The sequence below is a fragment of the Rhinopithecus bieti genome, unplaced genomic scaffold (genome assembly GCF_001698545.2).
Source record: "Rhinopithecus bieti isolate Rb0 unplaced genomic scaffold, ASM169854v2 scaffold_9581, whole genome shotgun sequence".
Classification (NCBI taxonomy): Eukaryota; Metazoa; Chordata; class Mammalia; order Primates; family Cercopithecidae; genus Rhinopithecus; species Rhinopithecus bieti.
In genome coordinates, this window is record NW_016806413.1 from 4677089 (window position 1) to 4693182 (window position 16094).

General features: G+C 42.4%; 1 pseudogene; it reads right to left on the reverse strand.

The window, feature by feature from the left end:
• Nucleotides 1-8628: 8628 nt before the first annotated feature.
• On the reverse strand, nt 8629-12455 carry LOC108532361 (gem-associated protein 2 pseudogene; annotated as a pseudogene).
• Nucleotides 12456-16094: the final 3639 nt, after the last annotated feature.

Here is a 16094-nt window from a genome sequence, read left to right on the forward strand (position 1 = left end):
TCTGTATATGCCATTACCATATGTCTCTCATGAGCATTTGGACCTTCCTTTCATTCAAGGACTGTATATTCTGATATATCTTAGGTCTGGCATGTGGGTAAGGAGCCATGATTCTCTATCATAATATCTCAAATTACACCTTTGTTTTTCAGACCTGATTTTTTTTGATGGGTCATACAAATCAAATTGTACTACTATCTGTTTTAATAATTTGATTTTTTTTTGAGATGGAGTTTTGCTCTTGTTTCCCAGGCTGGAGTGCAATGGAGCCATCTTGGCTCACCGCAACCTCCACCTCCCAGGTTCAAGCAGTTCTCCTCCCAAGTAGCTGTGCCACCAGGCTCAGCTAATTTTGTATTTTTAGTAGAGATGAAGTTCCTCCATGTTGGTCAGTCTGGTCTCGGACTCCTGACCTCAGGTGATCTGCCCACCCCGGCCTCCCAGAGTGCTGGGATTACAAGTGTGAAGCACTGCACCCAGCCTTGATTTTTTTTTTTTTTTTTTTTTTTTTTACAAATCTATTTAGTAATAGCAATTACATGATCAAATAGCCACTCTTAAATATCCCTGTGGGAGATAACATTCTTTTTATCTCTCCATCCCTGCTATTATGATAACAATGTGCATCTTGTTTTTCACAGTGAAGAACTGTTGTATGATCAGATCTCCCTGGGATTACGCCATTTCCATTGAAATGAGAAGGCCCATTCCAACTTAATATTTCCCACTGGTATCCATGGTATACTTTTAATAGATGCTTACACCTCTCTCCCAATATATTTTTCAAGACCCTGATAAAGGAAGAGTCTTCTAGTACATATCTAAAGGGAGTTAGGTCCTCTCCAAAGTCTCTGGAGCCCTTTCTCTATATTTATGGCTCTCAAAGTGTGGCCCAGGGAACCCTGGCCATGTTTGAGATCCTTTCAGGGGCTGTATGATCTCAAAACCATTTTCATGGTACTATGATGTATTTGCTTTTCTTTTTCTTTCAGTAAAAAATTTACAATGTCTTGTAGAGATGGGGTCTTGCTATGTTGTCCAAGCAGGTCTCAAAATCCCAGGCTCAAATGATCCTACCACCTCAGCCTCCCAAAGTGCTGGGATTACAGGTATGAGCCACTGTGCCCAGCCTCGTTATTTGCTTTCAACTCTTATTCTCTCATGAATGTACAGTGAAGTTTTCCAGAGACTACATGACATGTCATCTCAAGAGAGTGAATATAGAAGCAGATAGAAGAATCCAGCTCTTTCCTAAATATACTACTCTGCTTACTGATTTTAAATTATTTTGGAAAATACAGTTTTTTAAAAATTAAATATGTAATTGAAGCTAGAGTCAGAGCAAGATGGCCAAATAGAAGCCTCCACCAATGTTCTCCTTGCAGGAACACCAAATTCCACAACCATCTACACACACACACCCCTTTATAAGAACCAAAAATCAGCTGACCAATCACAGTAATTGGCTTTAACTTCATACCATTGAAAGAGGCACTGAAAAGGATAGGAAAGACAGTCTTGAATTGCCAGTGCCATTCCTCCCCATCCCCTAGAAACTGTCAGGTGGCATGGAGAAAGAAATCTGTGCACTTGCGGGAGGGAGAGCACAGTGATTGCGGGACTTTGCAGTGGAACTCAGTGCTGCCAACACTGAGCAGAACTCAATCGATGATCATGGAGGGAGCATTTAGATAAGCCCTAGCCAGAGGAAAGTTGCCCACTCCTGCAGTCAGAACTTGAGTTTCAGCAAGCCTTGCCACTGCGGGCTAAAGTGCTCTGGTATTCTAAAGAAACTTGAAAGGCAGTCTAGGCCACTAGGACTGTAGCTCCTAGCCAAGTCCTAGTGCTGTGCTGGGCTCAGAGCCAGAGGACTTGTGGGGGCACCTGACCCAGTGACACACCAGCCGTTGTGGCTAAGAGAGTGCTTGTGCCACCCCTCTCCTAACCCCTGACAGCACAGTCATGGGTCCAAAAGAGACCCTTTCCTTCCACTTGAGGAAAGGAAAGGGAAGAGTAAAGACCACTTTGTCTTGCAACATGGATACCATCATAGCCTGAGTACCATAGGGTCCCAGGCAGCATCATGAGGCTCATTCCAAGCTCCCAGACAACATTTCTAAACCCATTCTGGGCCAGAAGGGAACCTGCTGCCTTCAAGGGAAGGACCCAGTCCTGGCAGGATTCATCACCTTCTGACCATAGAGCCCTTAGGCTCTAAATAATCAGCAGCAGTAACTAGAAAGTACTCACTGTGGATCTTGGGTGAGACTCTGAGATGTGCTAGCATTAGGTATGAACCAGCACATTCCCAGCTGTGGTGGCTACAAAGAGAGACTCCTTCTGCTTGAGAACAACAGAGGGAAGAGTAAAGGGGACTTTGACTTTGACTTGCAGCTTAGGTACCGGCTCAGCCACGGTCAGGTAGAGCAATCAGAGGGCACTCGGAGACCCTGATTCCAGGTCTGGGCTCTTGGACAGCATTTCTGGACCTACTCTGGGCCAAGAAAGAGACAACCTCGCTAAAAGGTGAGTCCCAGACCTGGCAGCATTTATCATAAGCTGCCTGAAGTGCCCTTGCAAGGGCCCTGAGTGAACATTAGCAATCTCCAGGTAATATTCCCCACAGGCCTATAGTGGTGGTAGATACAGAGAAAAACTCCTCTACCTAGGGAAAGGGGAGGGAAGAGTGGGAAGGACTTTGTCTTGTGGTTTGAGTGCCAGCTCAGACACAGTAGAATACAGCACCAGGTAGATTTCCAAGGTTCCTGACTCTAGGATCTGATTTCTGGATGACATCTCTGGACCCACCTGGGCTCTGGGGAAAATTCCCACCCTGATGAGAAGGACACAAGACTGGCTGGCTTCACCACATGCTGATTGTAGCGTCCTAGGGCCTTGAGTAAACATAGGCAGTAGCCAGGAAGAGATTACACCAGGCCTTGGGCAAGACCCAGTGCTGTGATGGCTTCAGGTCTGACCCAGTACAGTCCAAGTGGTAGTGGCTACAGGGTTACTTGTGTCACCCTTCCTTCAGCTCCAGGCAACTCAGCACAGAAAGAGAGATTCTGTTTGTTTAGGACAAAGGGAGGAAAATAAGAGTTTCTACCTGGTAATCCAGAGAATTCTTCTGGATCTTACCCAAGTCCACCAAGGTAGTACCTCTATGAGTCTTCAACAACCACAGTGTTACGGAGTTTGGAATGTCTCCTAATGCAGGTACCATGACAATGACCAAAAACTTAGATCACAACCCCCAACTCCCTTCAAATATCCAGAAAGCCTTCCCAAGAAGGATGGGTACAGACAAGCCCAGACTGTGAAGATTACAATAAATACCTAACTCTTCAATGCCCACACACTGATGAACATCCACAAGCATCAAGACTATCTAGGAAAACATGATCTCACCAAATGAACTAAGTAAGGCACCAGGGACAAATCCCAGAGAGTCAGAGATATGAGACCTGTCAGACAGAGTTCAAAATAGCTGTTTTGGGGAAACTTAAAGAAATTCAAGATAACACAGATAAATAATTCAGAATTCCATCAGATAAACTTAACAGAGACACTGAAATAATTTTTAAAAATAATTTCAATTTCACACCAGGCAGAAATTCTGGAATGGAAAAAATGCAACTGACACATTGAAGAATGCATTAGAATCTCTTAATACCAGAATTCATAAAGCAGAAGAAAGAACTATTGAGCTTGAAGACAGGCTAATTGAAAATACACAGTCAGGTGTGCTGGCTCATGCCTGTAATCCCAGTATTTTTGGAGGCCAAGGTGGGAGGATCACTTGAGCCCAGTAGTTCAAAACCATCCCAGTAGTTTGAGACAAGTAGTTGTGAGAATCTGTCTCTACAAAAAAATTTAAAAATTAGCTGAGTGTGGTGATGTGCACCTGTGGTCCCAGCCACACAGAAGGCTGAGGTAGGAAGACTGCTTGATCCTGGGAGGTCAAGGCTGCAGTGACCCATGTTTGTACCACTGCATTCCAACCTGAGCAACAGAGTAAGAACTGGTCTAAAAAATTTTTTTAATTTTTTAAAAATTGAAAAAAAAAAAAAAAAACACAGAGGAGGCAAAAGAAAAAAGAATAAAAAAGAATGAAGAATGCTTACACAATCCAGAAAATAAATTCCAAAGGGCAATTCTAAGGGCTATTGGCCTTAAAGAGAAGGTAGAGAAAGAGATAGGGGTAGAAAGTTTATTCAAAGGGATAATAACAGAGAACTTCCCATATCTAATGAAAGATATCAATGTCCAAGTACAAGAAGGTTATAGAAAATCAAGCAGATTTAACCCAAAGAAAACTACCTCAAGGCATTTAATAATCAAACTTCCAAAGGTCAAGGATAAAGAAAGGATTCTAAAGGCAAGAGAAAAGAAACAAATAATACAATAGAGTTCCAATATGTCTGGCAGCAGACTTTTCAGTGGAAACCTTACAAACCTGGAGAGAATGGCATAACATATTTAAAGTGCTGAAGGAAAAAACTCTTACCCTAGAATAACATATCTGGTGAAACTATCCTTCAAATATGATGAAGAAATAAAGACTTTCCGGCTGGGAGCAGTGGCTCATGCCTGTAATCCCAGCACTTTGGGAGGCTGAAGCGGGCAGATCATCTGAGGTCAGGAGTTCGAGACCAGCCTGGCCAACATGGTAAAACTCCATCTCTACTAAAAATACAAAGATTAGCCGGGCATGGTGGCATGCAGCTGTAGTCCCAGCTACTCCGGAGACTGAGGTGAGAGAATCGCTTGAACCCAGGAAGCGGAGGTTGCAGTGAGCTGAGATTGTACCGCTGCACTTCAGCCTGGGCCATAGAGTAAGACTCTGTCACAACAACAACAACAAAGAACAACAACAACAACAACAACAACAACAACAACAACAACAAAGAAGGAAGGAAGGAAGGAAGGAAGGAAGGAAGGAAGGGAAAGAGACAGACTTTCTAAGACAAAAACTGAGGGATTACATCAATACCAGACCTGTCCTACAAAAAACCACTAAAGGGTGTTCTTCAATCTGAAAGTAAACAACGTTTATGAGCAATAAGAAATCACGTGAAGACAAGACTTACTGGTAATAGTAAGTACACAGAAAAACACAGAATATTATAATACTGTGACTGTGATGTGTAAACTACTCATCTTGAGTAGAAAGATAAAAAGATGAACTGATTAAAACAACAACAGTGACAACTTTTAAGACACAGACAGTACAATAAGATATAAATAGAAACAACAAAAGTTTAAAAGCAGGAGAACAAAGTTAAACTGTAGAGTTTTTATGAGTTTTCTTTTTGCTTGTTAGTTTGTGAAATAAGTGTGAAATTGGCATCAGTTTGAAATAATGGGTTGTAAGATATTATTTGCAAGCCTCGTGGTAACTGAAATCTAAATACATACAATGGATACTCAAAATATAGAGAAGGAAGAAATTAAAACATGCCACCAGAGAAAATCACCTTCACTGAAAGGAAGACAGGAAGGATGAGAAAAAGGAGGAGAAGCCCATAAGACAATCAGAAAACAAGTAACAACATGGCAGGAATAAGTCCTTACTTATCAATAATAACATTAAATGTAAATAAACTAAACTTTCCAGGCTGGGCGGGGTGGCTAATCCCAGCACTTTGGGAGGCCAAGGTGGGTGGATCACCTGACGTTGGGAGTTTGAGACCAACCTGACCAACATGGAGAAACCCCATCCCTATTAAAAATACAAAATTAGCCGGGTGTTGTGGCACATGCCTGTAATCCCAGCTACTCGGGAGGCTGAGGCAGAAAAATCGCTTGAACCCAGGAGGTGGAGGTTGCAGTAAGCCGAGATTGGGCCGTTGCACTCTAGCCTGGGCAACAAGAGCAAAACTCTGTCTCAAAATAAATAAAATAAAATAAAATAAAATAAAATAAAATAAAATAAAATAAAACTTTCCAATTAAAAGACACAGAGTGTGCTTGTAATCCCAGCATTTTGGGAGGCCAAGGTGGGTTGATCATCTGAGGTCAGGAATTCAAGACCAGCTGGCCAAACATGGTGAAATCCCATCTTTACTAAAAACACAAAAAATATCTGGCCATGGTGGCAGGCACTTTTAATCCCAGCCTCTTGGGAGGGTGAGGCAGGAGAATCACTTGAACCTGGCAGGCAGAGGTTGCAGTGATCGAAGATTGCACCACTGCACTCCAGCCTGGGTGACAGAACAAGATTCCATCCCTGGTTACAAGCTGGGCTTGAATTTTGCTTCCTTTAGTCTCCTCCTCCTAAGAGCACTTCCTCTGTAAATCACATGCACAAGAATCCTTCTCTCAGGTTCTAGTTTTAGGCAATTCAACCTAAGACAATAATAGGGTTTGGATCTGTGTCCCCACCAAATCTCATGTTAAAATCTAATACCTGCTTAACCATGGGGAGACATAAAACAAGAAAACAGGAAAAAAAAAAAAAAAAAGAAATGTAATCCCTAGTGTTGAAGGTGGGGCCTGGTGGGAGGTGCTTGAATCATGGGGGCCTATCCCTCATGAATAACTTAGCCCCATTCCCTTGGTGATGAGTGAGTGAGTTTTTGTGAGATCCGGTTTAGTAAAAGCATGTGGCACCTCCTCCTCAACTCTGTTTCCCTTGCTCCTGCTCTGCCATGTGAGATACCTGCTCCCCCTTCATCTTTTACCATACTTGTAAACTTCCTGAGGCCTTCCCAGAAGCAGATGCTGGCACTATGCTTCCTGTACAGCCTGCAGAACTGTAAGGCAATTAAGCCTATTTCTTGTATATTATACAGCCTCAGATATTTATTTTTAGTAATGCAAGACCGGCCTAACACAGTGAGTGAGTCCAAATATAAGAAGATTCAACCAGGCACAGTGGCTCACACTTGTAATCCCAGAACTTTGGGAGGCCAAGGCGGGTAAATTACTTGAGACCAGGAATTTGAGACCAGCCTGGCCAACATGGTGAAACCCCCCCATCTTTACTAAAAATAGAAAAAATTAGCTGGGTTTGGTGGTGAGCACCTGTAATCCCAGCTACTCTGGAGGCTGAGGCAGGAGAATCACTTGAACCCAGGAGGCAGAGATGGCAGTGAGCCAAAACCTTGCCACTGCACTCCAGTCTGGGTGATAGAGCAAAACTCCATCAGAAAAAAAAAATTTTTTTTAAAGAAGATTTATGTTCTGACTGCCCAAATTGAAAAACGTTTGGAATGCCTATCTTTATTATAAAAGAAAACTGAATGTGACTGGGCGTGGTGGCTCACGCCTGTAATCCCAGCACTTTGGGAGGCCGAGGCGGGTGGATCACGAGGTCAGGAGATCGAGGCCATCCTGGCTAACATGGTGAAACCTCATCACTACTAAAAATATAAAAAATTAGCCCGGCGTGGTGGCAGGCACCTGTAGTCCAAGCTACTCGAGAGGTTGAGGCAGGAGAATGGCATGAACCCTGGGAGGCAGAGCTTGCAGTGAGCCAAGATCATGCCACTGCACTCCAACTTGGGTGACAGAGTGAGACTCTGTCTCAAAAAACAAAAAAGAAAAACAGAAAACAGAATGCATATCCCTAATGACTACATATCCTATTCCAAGGACTGTTTCTCTATTTTCAGGAAGTTCCAAGAGGGTGGATCCTATCTCTTTTATTTATTTATTTGTTTGTTTGTTTGTTTGTTTATTTATTTTTAATTTTTGGGACAAGGTCTTGCTATATTGCTCAGGCTGGTCTCAAACTCCTGACCTTGGGCAATCCTCCTGCCCAGCCTTCCAAAGTGCTGAGATTACGGGTATGAGCCGCAACACCCAGCCCATCCTATTTTTCTTTTTTTTTTTTTTTTTTTTTGAGATGGAGTCTCGCTCTGTCGCCCAAGCTGGAGTGCAGTGGCTGGATCTCAGCTCACTGCAAGCTCCGCCTCCCGGGTTCACGCCATTCTTCTGCCTCAACCTCCCGAGTAGCTGGGACTACAGGCGCCCGCCACCTCGCCCGGCTAGTGTTTTGTACTTTTAGTAGAAACGGGGTTTCACCGTGTTAGCCAGGATGGTCTCGATCTCCTGACCTTGTGATCCGCCCGCCTCGGCCTCCCAAAGTGCTGGGATTACAGGCTTGAGCCACCGCGCCCGGCCCTATCTTTTTCTTTTTTAAAGGCAGATTAATTTTATTGCTGTGAATGCATTTATCATGTACTCTAGATTATTTTAATTCTGATGCTAAGGCCATCCATTGTCTTTTGTTAGGAGCCAAACAAAATTTTAGTAACCAAAACATATTTTCAATAAAATTGTATATGTATATATGTAGATAAACAACAAAACAGTACCAAGAACCTGTGTAAAATTTCATCATACAATTTCTATGCAAGCTGCTTGATTACAGAAAACGGTTCAAACTGTTCATCAAAACTGGGGTTGATTTTCATTGATATTTCAGACATTCAAATCAATACAACCTATATTCTGAGTATCAACCTGAATGGCACAGGGTAAGATGTGAACTCCTCACATAGTGTTGAAGATGTGTTGCAATCTGTAGTTGAATTGGCATTGCATTTCCTCAGAGTTAAGCTGCCTTTGTGAGAGATATCTTCTATCACTGAGAGATCAGCTACATCAAGATGGCTCATCAGCTTAATCACATTGGTCAAGATACCTGCTAACCAAGCAGACTAATAAATTCAAAGTAGGAACCTTCTCATCATCTTTGCTCTCCACTAAGAGCCTCACTTCACAGCACCTTGCAAGCTGCCAAATCAGTGAATGAGCCTGAGGTAATAAAGGCTTTTCCAGACAAGTCCATAAAGCATAAAGCCATCTTCCTTGTGCAGAATCTACTCCGGGACTTTCGACTGTGGCTTGTCCAACAGCCCCGTCAGCACATAACTTTTCACCCAGAGAAGATTTCTTCCAGCCTTATTCATCTTCAGGTTTTGGCATCGTCACATTACTATCCAACTGTTGTGATTTCCAGTGACTTCTGTGTTTGTTCACATTCTGTCCAACAGTTGGAAACAGTGCCACTTGTTGCTGTTGCCACTGAAGTGTGGGGGAATAACCTTCAGGGGCCAGTTGGCATCCTGAAAGAAAAAGATTCACACTTTGCTTCCTTTTCAACTTTTTTTCTGTTTTTGAGATGGAGTTTTGCTCCTGTTGCCCAGGCTGGAGTGCAATGGTGCAATCTCAGCTCACTGCAATCTCCACCTCCCGGGTTCAAGCAATTCTCCTGCCTCAGCTTCCCGAGAATCTGGGATTATAGGTGTGCACTACCATGCCAGGCTAATTTTTTGTCTTTTTGGTAGAGACAGGGTTTCACCATGCTGGCCAGGCTGGTCTTGAACTACTGACCTCGTGATCTGCCTGCCTTGGCCTCCCAAAGTGCTGGGATTACAGGCATGAGCCACTGCTCCCGGCCTTCCTTTTCAACTCCTTTGGGTCAATTTGTGCTACCACAACATCTGGACATTGCGCTGCTTCAATCTGGACCCGCCTCAGGCATTCCTGAGGTGTCCTCAGGGGAACCGAGGGATCAAAACCTTCCATCAAGTTGCAGAGCTCTACTGACAATAGTGGAGGTGTCAACTCTTCCATTGCAGACTCTGCTGGTACCCAAACCATGGTTTTCAAACCACCCGATCCTATCTTTTTGATCACTGATTTAGATTCAGGATAATATAGTGTCCAACACATAGTAGATCCTCAATATATATTTGTTGAATAAAGGAATGGAGAATACATAGGAATCCTTAGATTCTACTTTTAATTTTTTTGAGACAGAGTCTTGCTCTGTCGCTCAGGCCAGAGTGCAGTGGCACGATCTCAGTTCATTGCGTCCTCTGCCTCAGGTTCAAGTGATTCTCCTGCCTCAGCCTCCCGAGTAGCTGGGATTACAGGCATGTGCCACCACGTCCGGCTAATTTTTGTATTTTTTTGTAGAGCCTGGGTTTCACCATGCTGACAAGGCTGGCCTTGAATTGCTGACCTCAGGTGATCAGCCCACCTCGGCCTCCCAAAGTTCTGGGATTACAGGCGTGAGCCACTGTGCCCAGCCAGATTCTGCTTTTAAATTGATGCGGGTTCCACAGAGTACTGATGGAAGACTTTTTCTCTAATCATAACCTGATTTTCTCCACCCATAGCCAAGCCATTAGAGCAGCTCAGAGCCTTAGTTATTCAACTCTAAATGACTCCTCATTACACACACTACACTGTCTTGTCTTAACCATTTCCCCCTTTTATGTCTTCATTATCATCTCTGTTCCCTCATTCTTTGCAGATAATTTTTTTCCTTGTTATAAAAATTTAAAACAAAATTATTAAGAACCATCTCCAACTAGTGCAAAAATAGAGCCCCATGGAGCAAAATTAATAAGCTAGAAACAGACCTTAATGCATATATCAAAAAGTCAGTCTATAATGAGGAAAGCATCACAAGTTCCCGAGGAAAGGGAGAATTTTAGTGCTGAGATAATTGGCTAAGCATTCTGAGGGGTAATAAAGTTATGTCCTAATTTCCCAATGTTCACCAAAATAAATTCTGGATGGATTAAATAATTTTATGTAAAATTAAAAGAATGAAAGTAGAAAATATGCAAATATCTGCTCTCCAAATGATAAATGCCTTTCTAAGCTTAATAATAATTTTTTTTTTTGAGACAGTGTCTTGCTGTGTTGCCCAGGCTGGAGTGCAGTGGCACAATCTCAGCTCACTGCAACCTCTGTTTCCCGGGCTCAAACCACCCTCCTGTCTCAGCCTCATGAGTAACTCAACTATAGGCTTGCACCAACACACCCGGGTTTTTTTTTTGTATTTTTGGTAGAAATGGGCTTTCACTCTATTGCCCAGGCTGGTCTTCAACTCCTGAGCTCAAGTGATCTGCCCACCTCAGCCTCTCAAAGTGCTGGGATTAGAGGTGCAAGCCACTGTGCCTGACAAATAATAATGTTTTTAAAGCCACAGAGGGGGCCGGGTACAGTGGCTCACGCCTGTAATCCCAGCACTTTGGGAGGCCGAGGTGGGTGGTCAAGAGATCGAGACCATCCTAGCCAACTTGGTGAAACCCTGTCTCTACTAAAAATACAAAAATTAGCCTGGCATGGTGGCGGGCATCTGTAATCCCAGCTACTCAGGAGCCTGAGGCAGGAGAATCGCTGGAACCCGGAGGTGGAGGTTGCAGTGAGCCGAGATTGCACCACTACACTCCAGCCTGGCGACAGAGCAAGACCCCGTCTCAAAAAAAAATTATAATAAATAAATAAATAAAGCCACAGAGGAAATGTTAAACTGTTGACACCACCCTATCACATAGGAATTTATCCTCAGACAAAAAACCTGACATGTTTGCCAAGATTGATGTATAAGAATGTTCTTTTCAGTGTTAACTCTGTACCAGGAAAGAGGAAAGGAAACTAGCTTTTATTCTGGACAAGGAGAGAGCATCTCTCCCTTGTTCTATCGGAGATTGTTCAGGGAGGCTGACCTAATAGTTTGACCTGAATTTGTAAGAGAAAACTTTAAATTATAATAATCTGCAAATTCTTTGAATTGCTAAAGGTAAAAATCAGGGATGGGAGACATTTGTTTAGGAAGATTCTTTAATGATGTTTGCAGATAACAGATTAGGTCAGTTTCATCTAGAGGGAAGTGATTAATAGAGATTTCAAATGCTGCCCCAGATAACATAATAGGACTTATAAATTTTTCCCTGAAGACAAGGAAGAAAGAGGGGGTAGAAGAGGTGAGAAGGGAAAATAGAAAAAGCTTCAGGCAGAGCCCTAGAGTGTGAGGCATCATGCTCACATGTATATATACATATATACGTATATACATATACAAATGTATATGCAAACAGTTCTTTTAAAAGAACTATTGAAGAAAATCAGAATATATGCATTTATATGTGTATTATGCATTCAGATGTGTATAATACATATACACATTTACATATCTTTAATGTATACGTATATATGCATATATACACATATATACATTATAGATATTTTATATATTACACGTGTGGATATGCACACATATAATTGTATACACATATATATAATTTTAAAATATTCATTTAAATCATATGATGTACAGGCCGGGCGCCGTGGCTTACACCTGTAATCCCAGCACTTCGGGAGACTGAGGCAGGCAGATCACTTGAGGTCAGGAGTTGGAGGCAAGCCTGACTAACATAGTGAAATCCCATATCTACTAAAAAATACAAAAATTAGCCAGATATGGGTCATGCGTGCTTGTAGTCCCAACTACTTGAGAGGCCGCAGCAGGAGAATCACTGGAACCCAGCAGGTGGAGGTTGCAGTGAGCCGAGATCATGCCACTTCCTAGAAGTGGAATTGCTGGATCGAATGGGGATGTGCAATTACCATTTTCATGAATACTGCCGAACTGCTCTCCCATCAGCAATGTGCATCTGCCTGCTTTCTAACACCCTTACCATCACCATGTTTAATACTCAATTTTAAGTTGTTTTCTTTCTATGCTGGAACTTCTCTCTGTTATTGCCACACGTTCAGTAAAAGTATGTGTCACAGAGTAACATGGGCTTTGGGGAATGAAGAAGGAGAAGGAAAGTACTTTTAAAGGTACTGTTGAAGAAGATCAGAACATGCCATCCCAAAACATGCTACTTAGACATATTGATTATTTTGAACTGAAGACAATTAAGAGACAGCTGATTTCAGGGTCAGGCCTGTTAATACTTGGATGAGAGAAACAGCAGACGCAGGAAGGATTCCCTAATCTCCTCTTTCTACCTAAAAGGAGGGCATAAATTTCCTGCCAGAAAGTACCCTCCCTGCACCAGGAAAAGGAGAACATTCTTATCAATGGAGGTGGGGAATTGACACCAACATGAATCTACAGAAACAAACCTTATAAAAATAATACATCTGGCTGGGTGCAGTGGCTCACACCTGTAATCCCAACATTTTGAGGGGCTGAGATGGGTTGATCACTTGAGGCTAGGAGTTCAGGACCACCCTGGTCAACATGGTGAAACCCTATCTCTACCAAAAATACAGAAATTATTCAGGTGTGGTGGCACACACGTGTAGGCCCAGCTACTCGAGAAGCTGAGGCAGGAGAATCGCTTGAACCCAGGAGGCAGAGGTTGCAGGGAGCTCAGATTACACCACTGCACTCTAGCCTGTGTAACAGAGACTCCATCTTAAAAAAACATTAAAAAACTTCCATTAATTTCCCCCATATGTTTCCAATCACTTTCCTGTAATTTACTGCCCCTAGCTCAAATCTCTTTTCCATTGCCTCTTTGTGTTTCTACAATTTATTGCTCTTTGTTAAAATGATATATAAGCCCCTGGGTTTAGTCATTTATTTGAGTCTTCCTTTCTTTTCTACGAAGGCCTCCATGTGCACATAAAATTTAGAATATTATCAAATAAAATTTGTATGCTTTTCTCCTGTTAATCTGTCTTTTGTCAGTGAAAGTCACAGGTCACAGAACTTATAAGAATAGAGGAAACAAAGGCCCCCTTCTACACTATCAAATGTGTGAGGGGAAGCAGGGTCAGATGAGACTAGCATGTGCTAGAGATAAGATGCTGAGAAGGAAGCAAGACGTAAGGAATTTGTTGTGAGAAAAGACCAAAAAATATTATTTCCCAGAAAATCCAGTCTAGTCTGGAGTTGCCAAGTATGTGCAATGGATGCTAGAGTCATTAATATGGTTATTAAAGGAAAAAGACATCCCAGAAGGCCACAAATTTTAAGGACTCTTAGGTTGTTATTATAAGGGTGAAAATCTCCCATCCAAGAGGGAGAGGGTGTCTGGCTCTTCCAGTGTATTCACTAATACACTAGTGCTGGAAGAATTATCATGCTACTTCCCAGGTCTTCCAGAGTAAAGGGGAGCATCAGTCTTGAAGCTCGCAGGCTCCAGTTTCTGTCTCTAGGATAATCAATTCCCTCAATTGGTAATCTGAGAGTGGAGCACACTATATCCTAAAGAGGACTCCAGACCCCACGACATCATGGCCAGCTTTACAACCTGGAATAGCACCATAGAAACCATCTCCTGCCTTCTAAATTTATGCCCCTGGCTAGTGGATTTTTCCCTTCTATTTCATTAATTTCTGCTTTTTATCTTTAGTAATGCTTTTCTTCTGTTTCCACTGTGATCATTTTGTTGTTATTTTCTTTTCTCTTTTCTTTTCTTTTCTTTTTTTTCTATTTTGTTTTGAGATGGAGTCTCGCTCTGTTGCCTAGGCTGGAGTGCAGTGGCATGATCTCAGCTCACTGCAACCTCCGCCTCCTGGATTCAAGTGATGCCTCAGCCTCCAGAATAGCTGGGATCACAGGCACCTGCAATCACACTTGGCTAATTTTTATATTTTTAGTGGAGACATTGTTTCAGCATGTTGTCCAGCCTGGTCTCTAACTCCTGACCTCAAGTGATCTGCCGCCTCAGCCTTCCAAAGTGTTGGGATTACAGGCGTGAGCCAGCGCGTCCAGCTTTGTTGTTACTTTTCTAAGTTCATTGTCTTGAAACTAAATCCAACATGTAATTGGCAAATTCATAACCATAATGAGCAACTTCAAAACACCTTTCTCAGGAACTGACAGAGTAAGTAGGACAATGCCACATAAAAAGAGGGTTTAGAAGACTTGTACATGTCAGTTAATAAGCTTGAAAATATGCATATGATATTTGGAACTCAACAAATACGATATGTCTTCTTTCCAAACTTTTGTGGTACATTAAAAAAAATAGTAGCCCTTCATTAGACCACAAAGAGAATTTCAATAAATTCCAAAACCCAAATAACATATAGGCTAATAAAATCTATTTGACTGCCAATTAAAAAAAAAAAGACTTTTAAATGTCTTGATCAAAAATAAAATGTGGCTGGGTGCAGTGGCTCACACCTGTAATCCCAGCACTTTGGGAGGCCAAGGCGGGCAGATAGCGAGGTCAGGAGTTTGAGAACATCCTGGCCAACGTGGTGAAACCCTGTCTCTACTAAAAATACAAAAATTAGCTGGGTGTGGCGGTGGGCGCTTGTAATCCCAGCTATTTGGGAGGCTGAGGCAGGAGAATCACTTGAACCCGGGAGGCAGAGGTTGTGGTGAGCTGAGATTGAGCTATTGCACTCCCACCTGGGCAACAAGAGTGAAACTCCATCTAAAATAAAATAAAATAAAATAAAATAAAATAAATGCAAGCTCTGGTGAACAAGAATTTGGTAAAAGTAAAATAAAATATGCAAACTATGGGTACTACACCTTTTCACTTGCTTTTGGTGATGCTAATTATAATTGTTAAAGTTTTTCACTTGCTTTCTGCATTTTTTTTTAGTCATTTGATTTATTGGTTTGCTTATTTTAATGGCTTTCGTGTTAGAGTCTTTCCTCAAATATCTTGATATTTCTCTCTTTTTCTATTTTTTCTTGGGATGGAGTTTCACTCTTGTTGCCCAGGCTATAGTGCAATGGCGAGATCTCGGCTCACTGCAGCCTCTGCCTCCCGGGTTCAAGTGATTCTCTTGCCTCAGTCTCCTGAGTAGCTGGGATTACAGGCATGCACCATCACTCCCTGCTAATTTTGCATTTTTAGTAGACACAGGGTTTCACCATGCTGGCCAGGTTGGTCTTGAACTCCTGACCTCAGGTGACCTGCCCGCCTTCACCTCCCAAAGTGCTGGGATTATAGACGTGAGCCACTGTGCCCGGCCACATATCTTAATGTGTCTGACTGTGTGCTCACATATGTAATAGTAAGGCACTAAAAGGCTCATTCAGTGTTTGCTGCACATTGGGGGGTTATTGATTGGTAAACTTCATTTTATGGTGATGAGGTAGTGAGTTTTTTTTTAAAAATGACATCTAGAAGCATAGTTTTATTTCTGTTTTGTTTTTGTTTTGTTTTTTTTTTTGAGACGGAGTTTCGCTCTTGTTGCCCAGGCCGGAGTGTAATGGCGCGATCTCGGCTCACTGCAACCTCTGCCTCTCAGGTTTACACCATTCTCCTGCCTTAGCTTCCCAAGTAGCTGAGATTACGGGCATGTGCCACAATGCCTGGCTAATTTTGTATTTTCTGTAGAGACAGGGTTTCTCCATGTTGGTC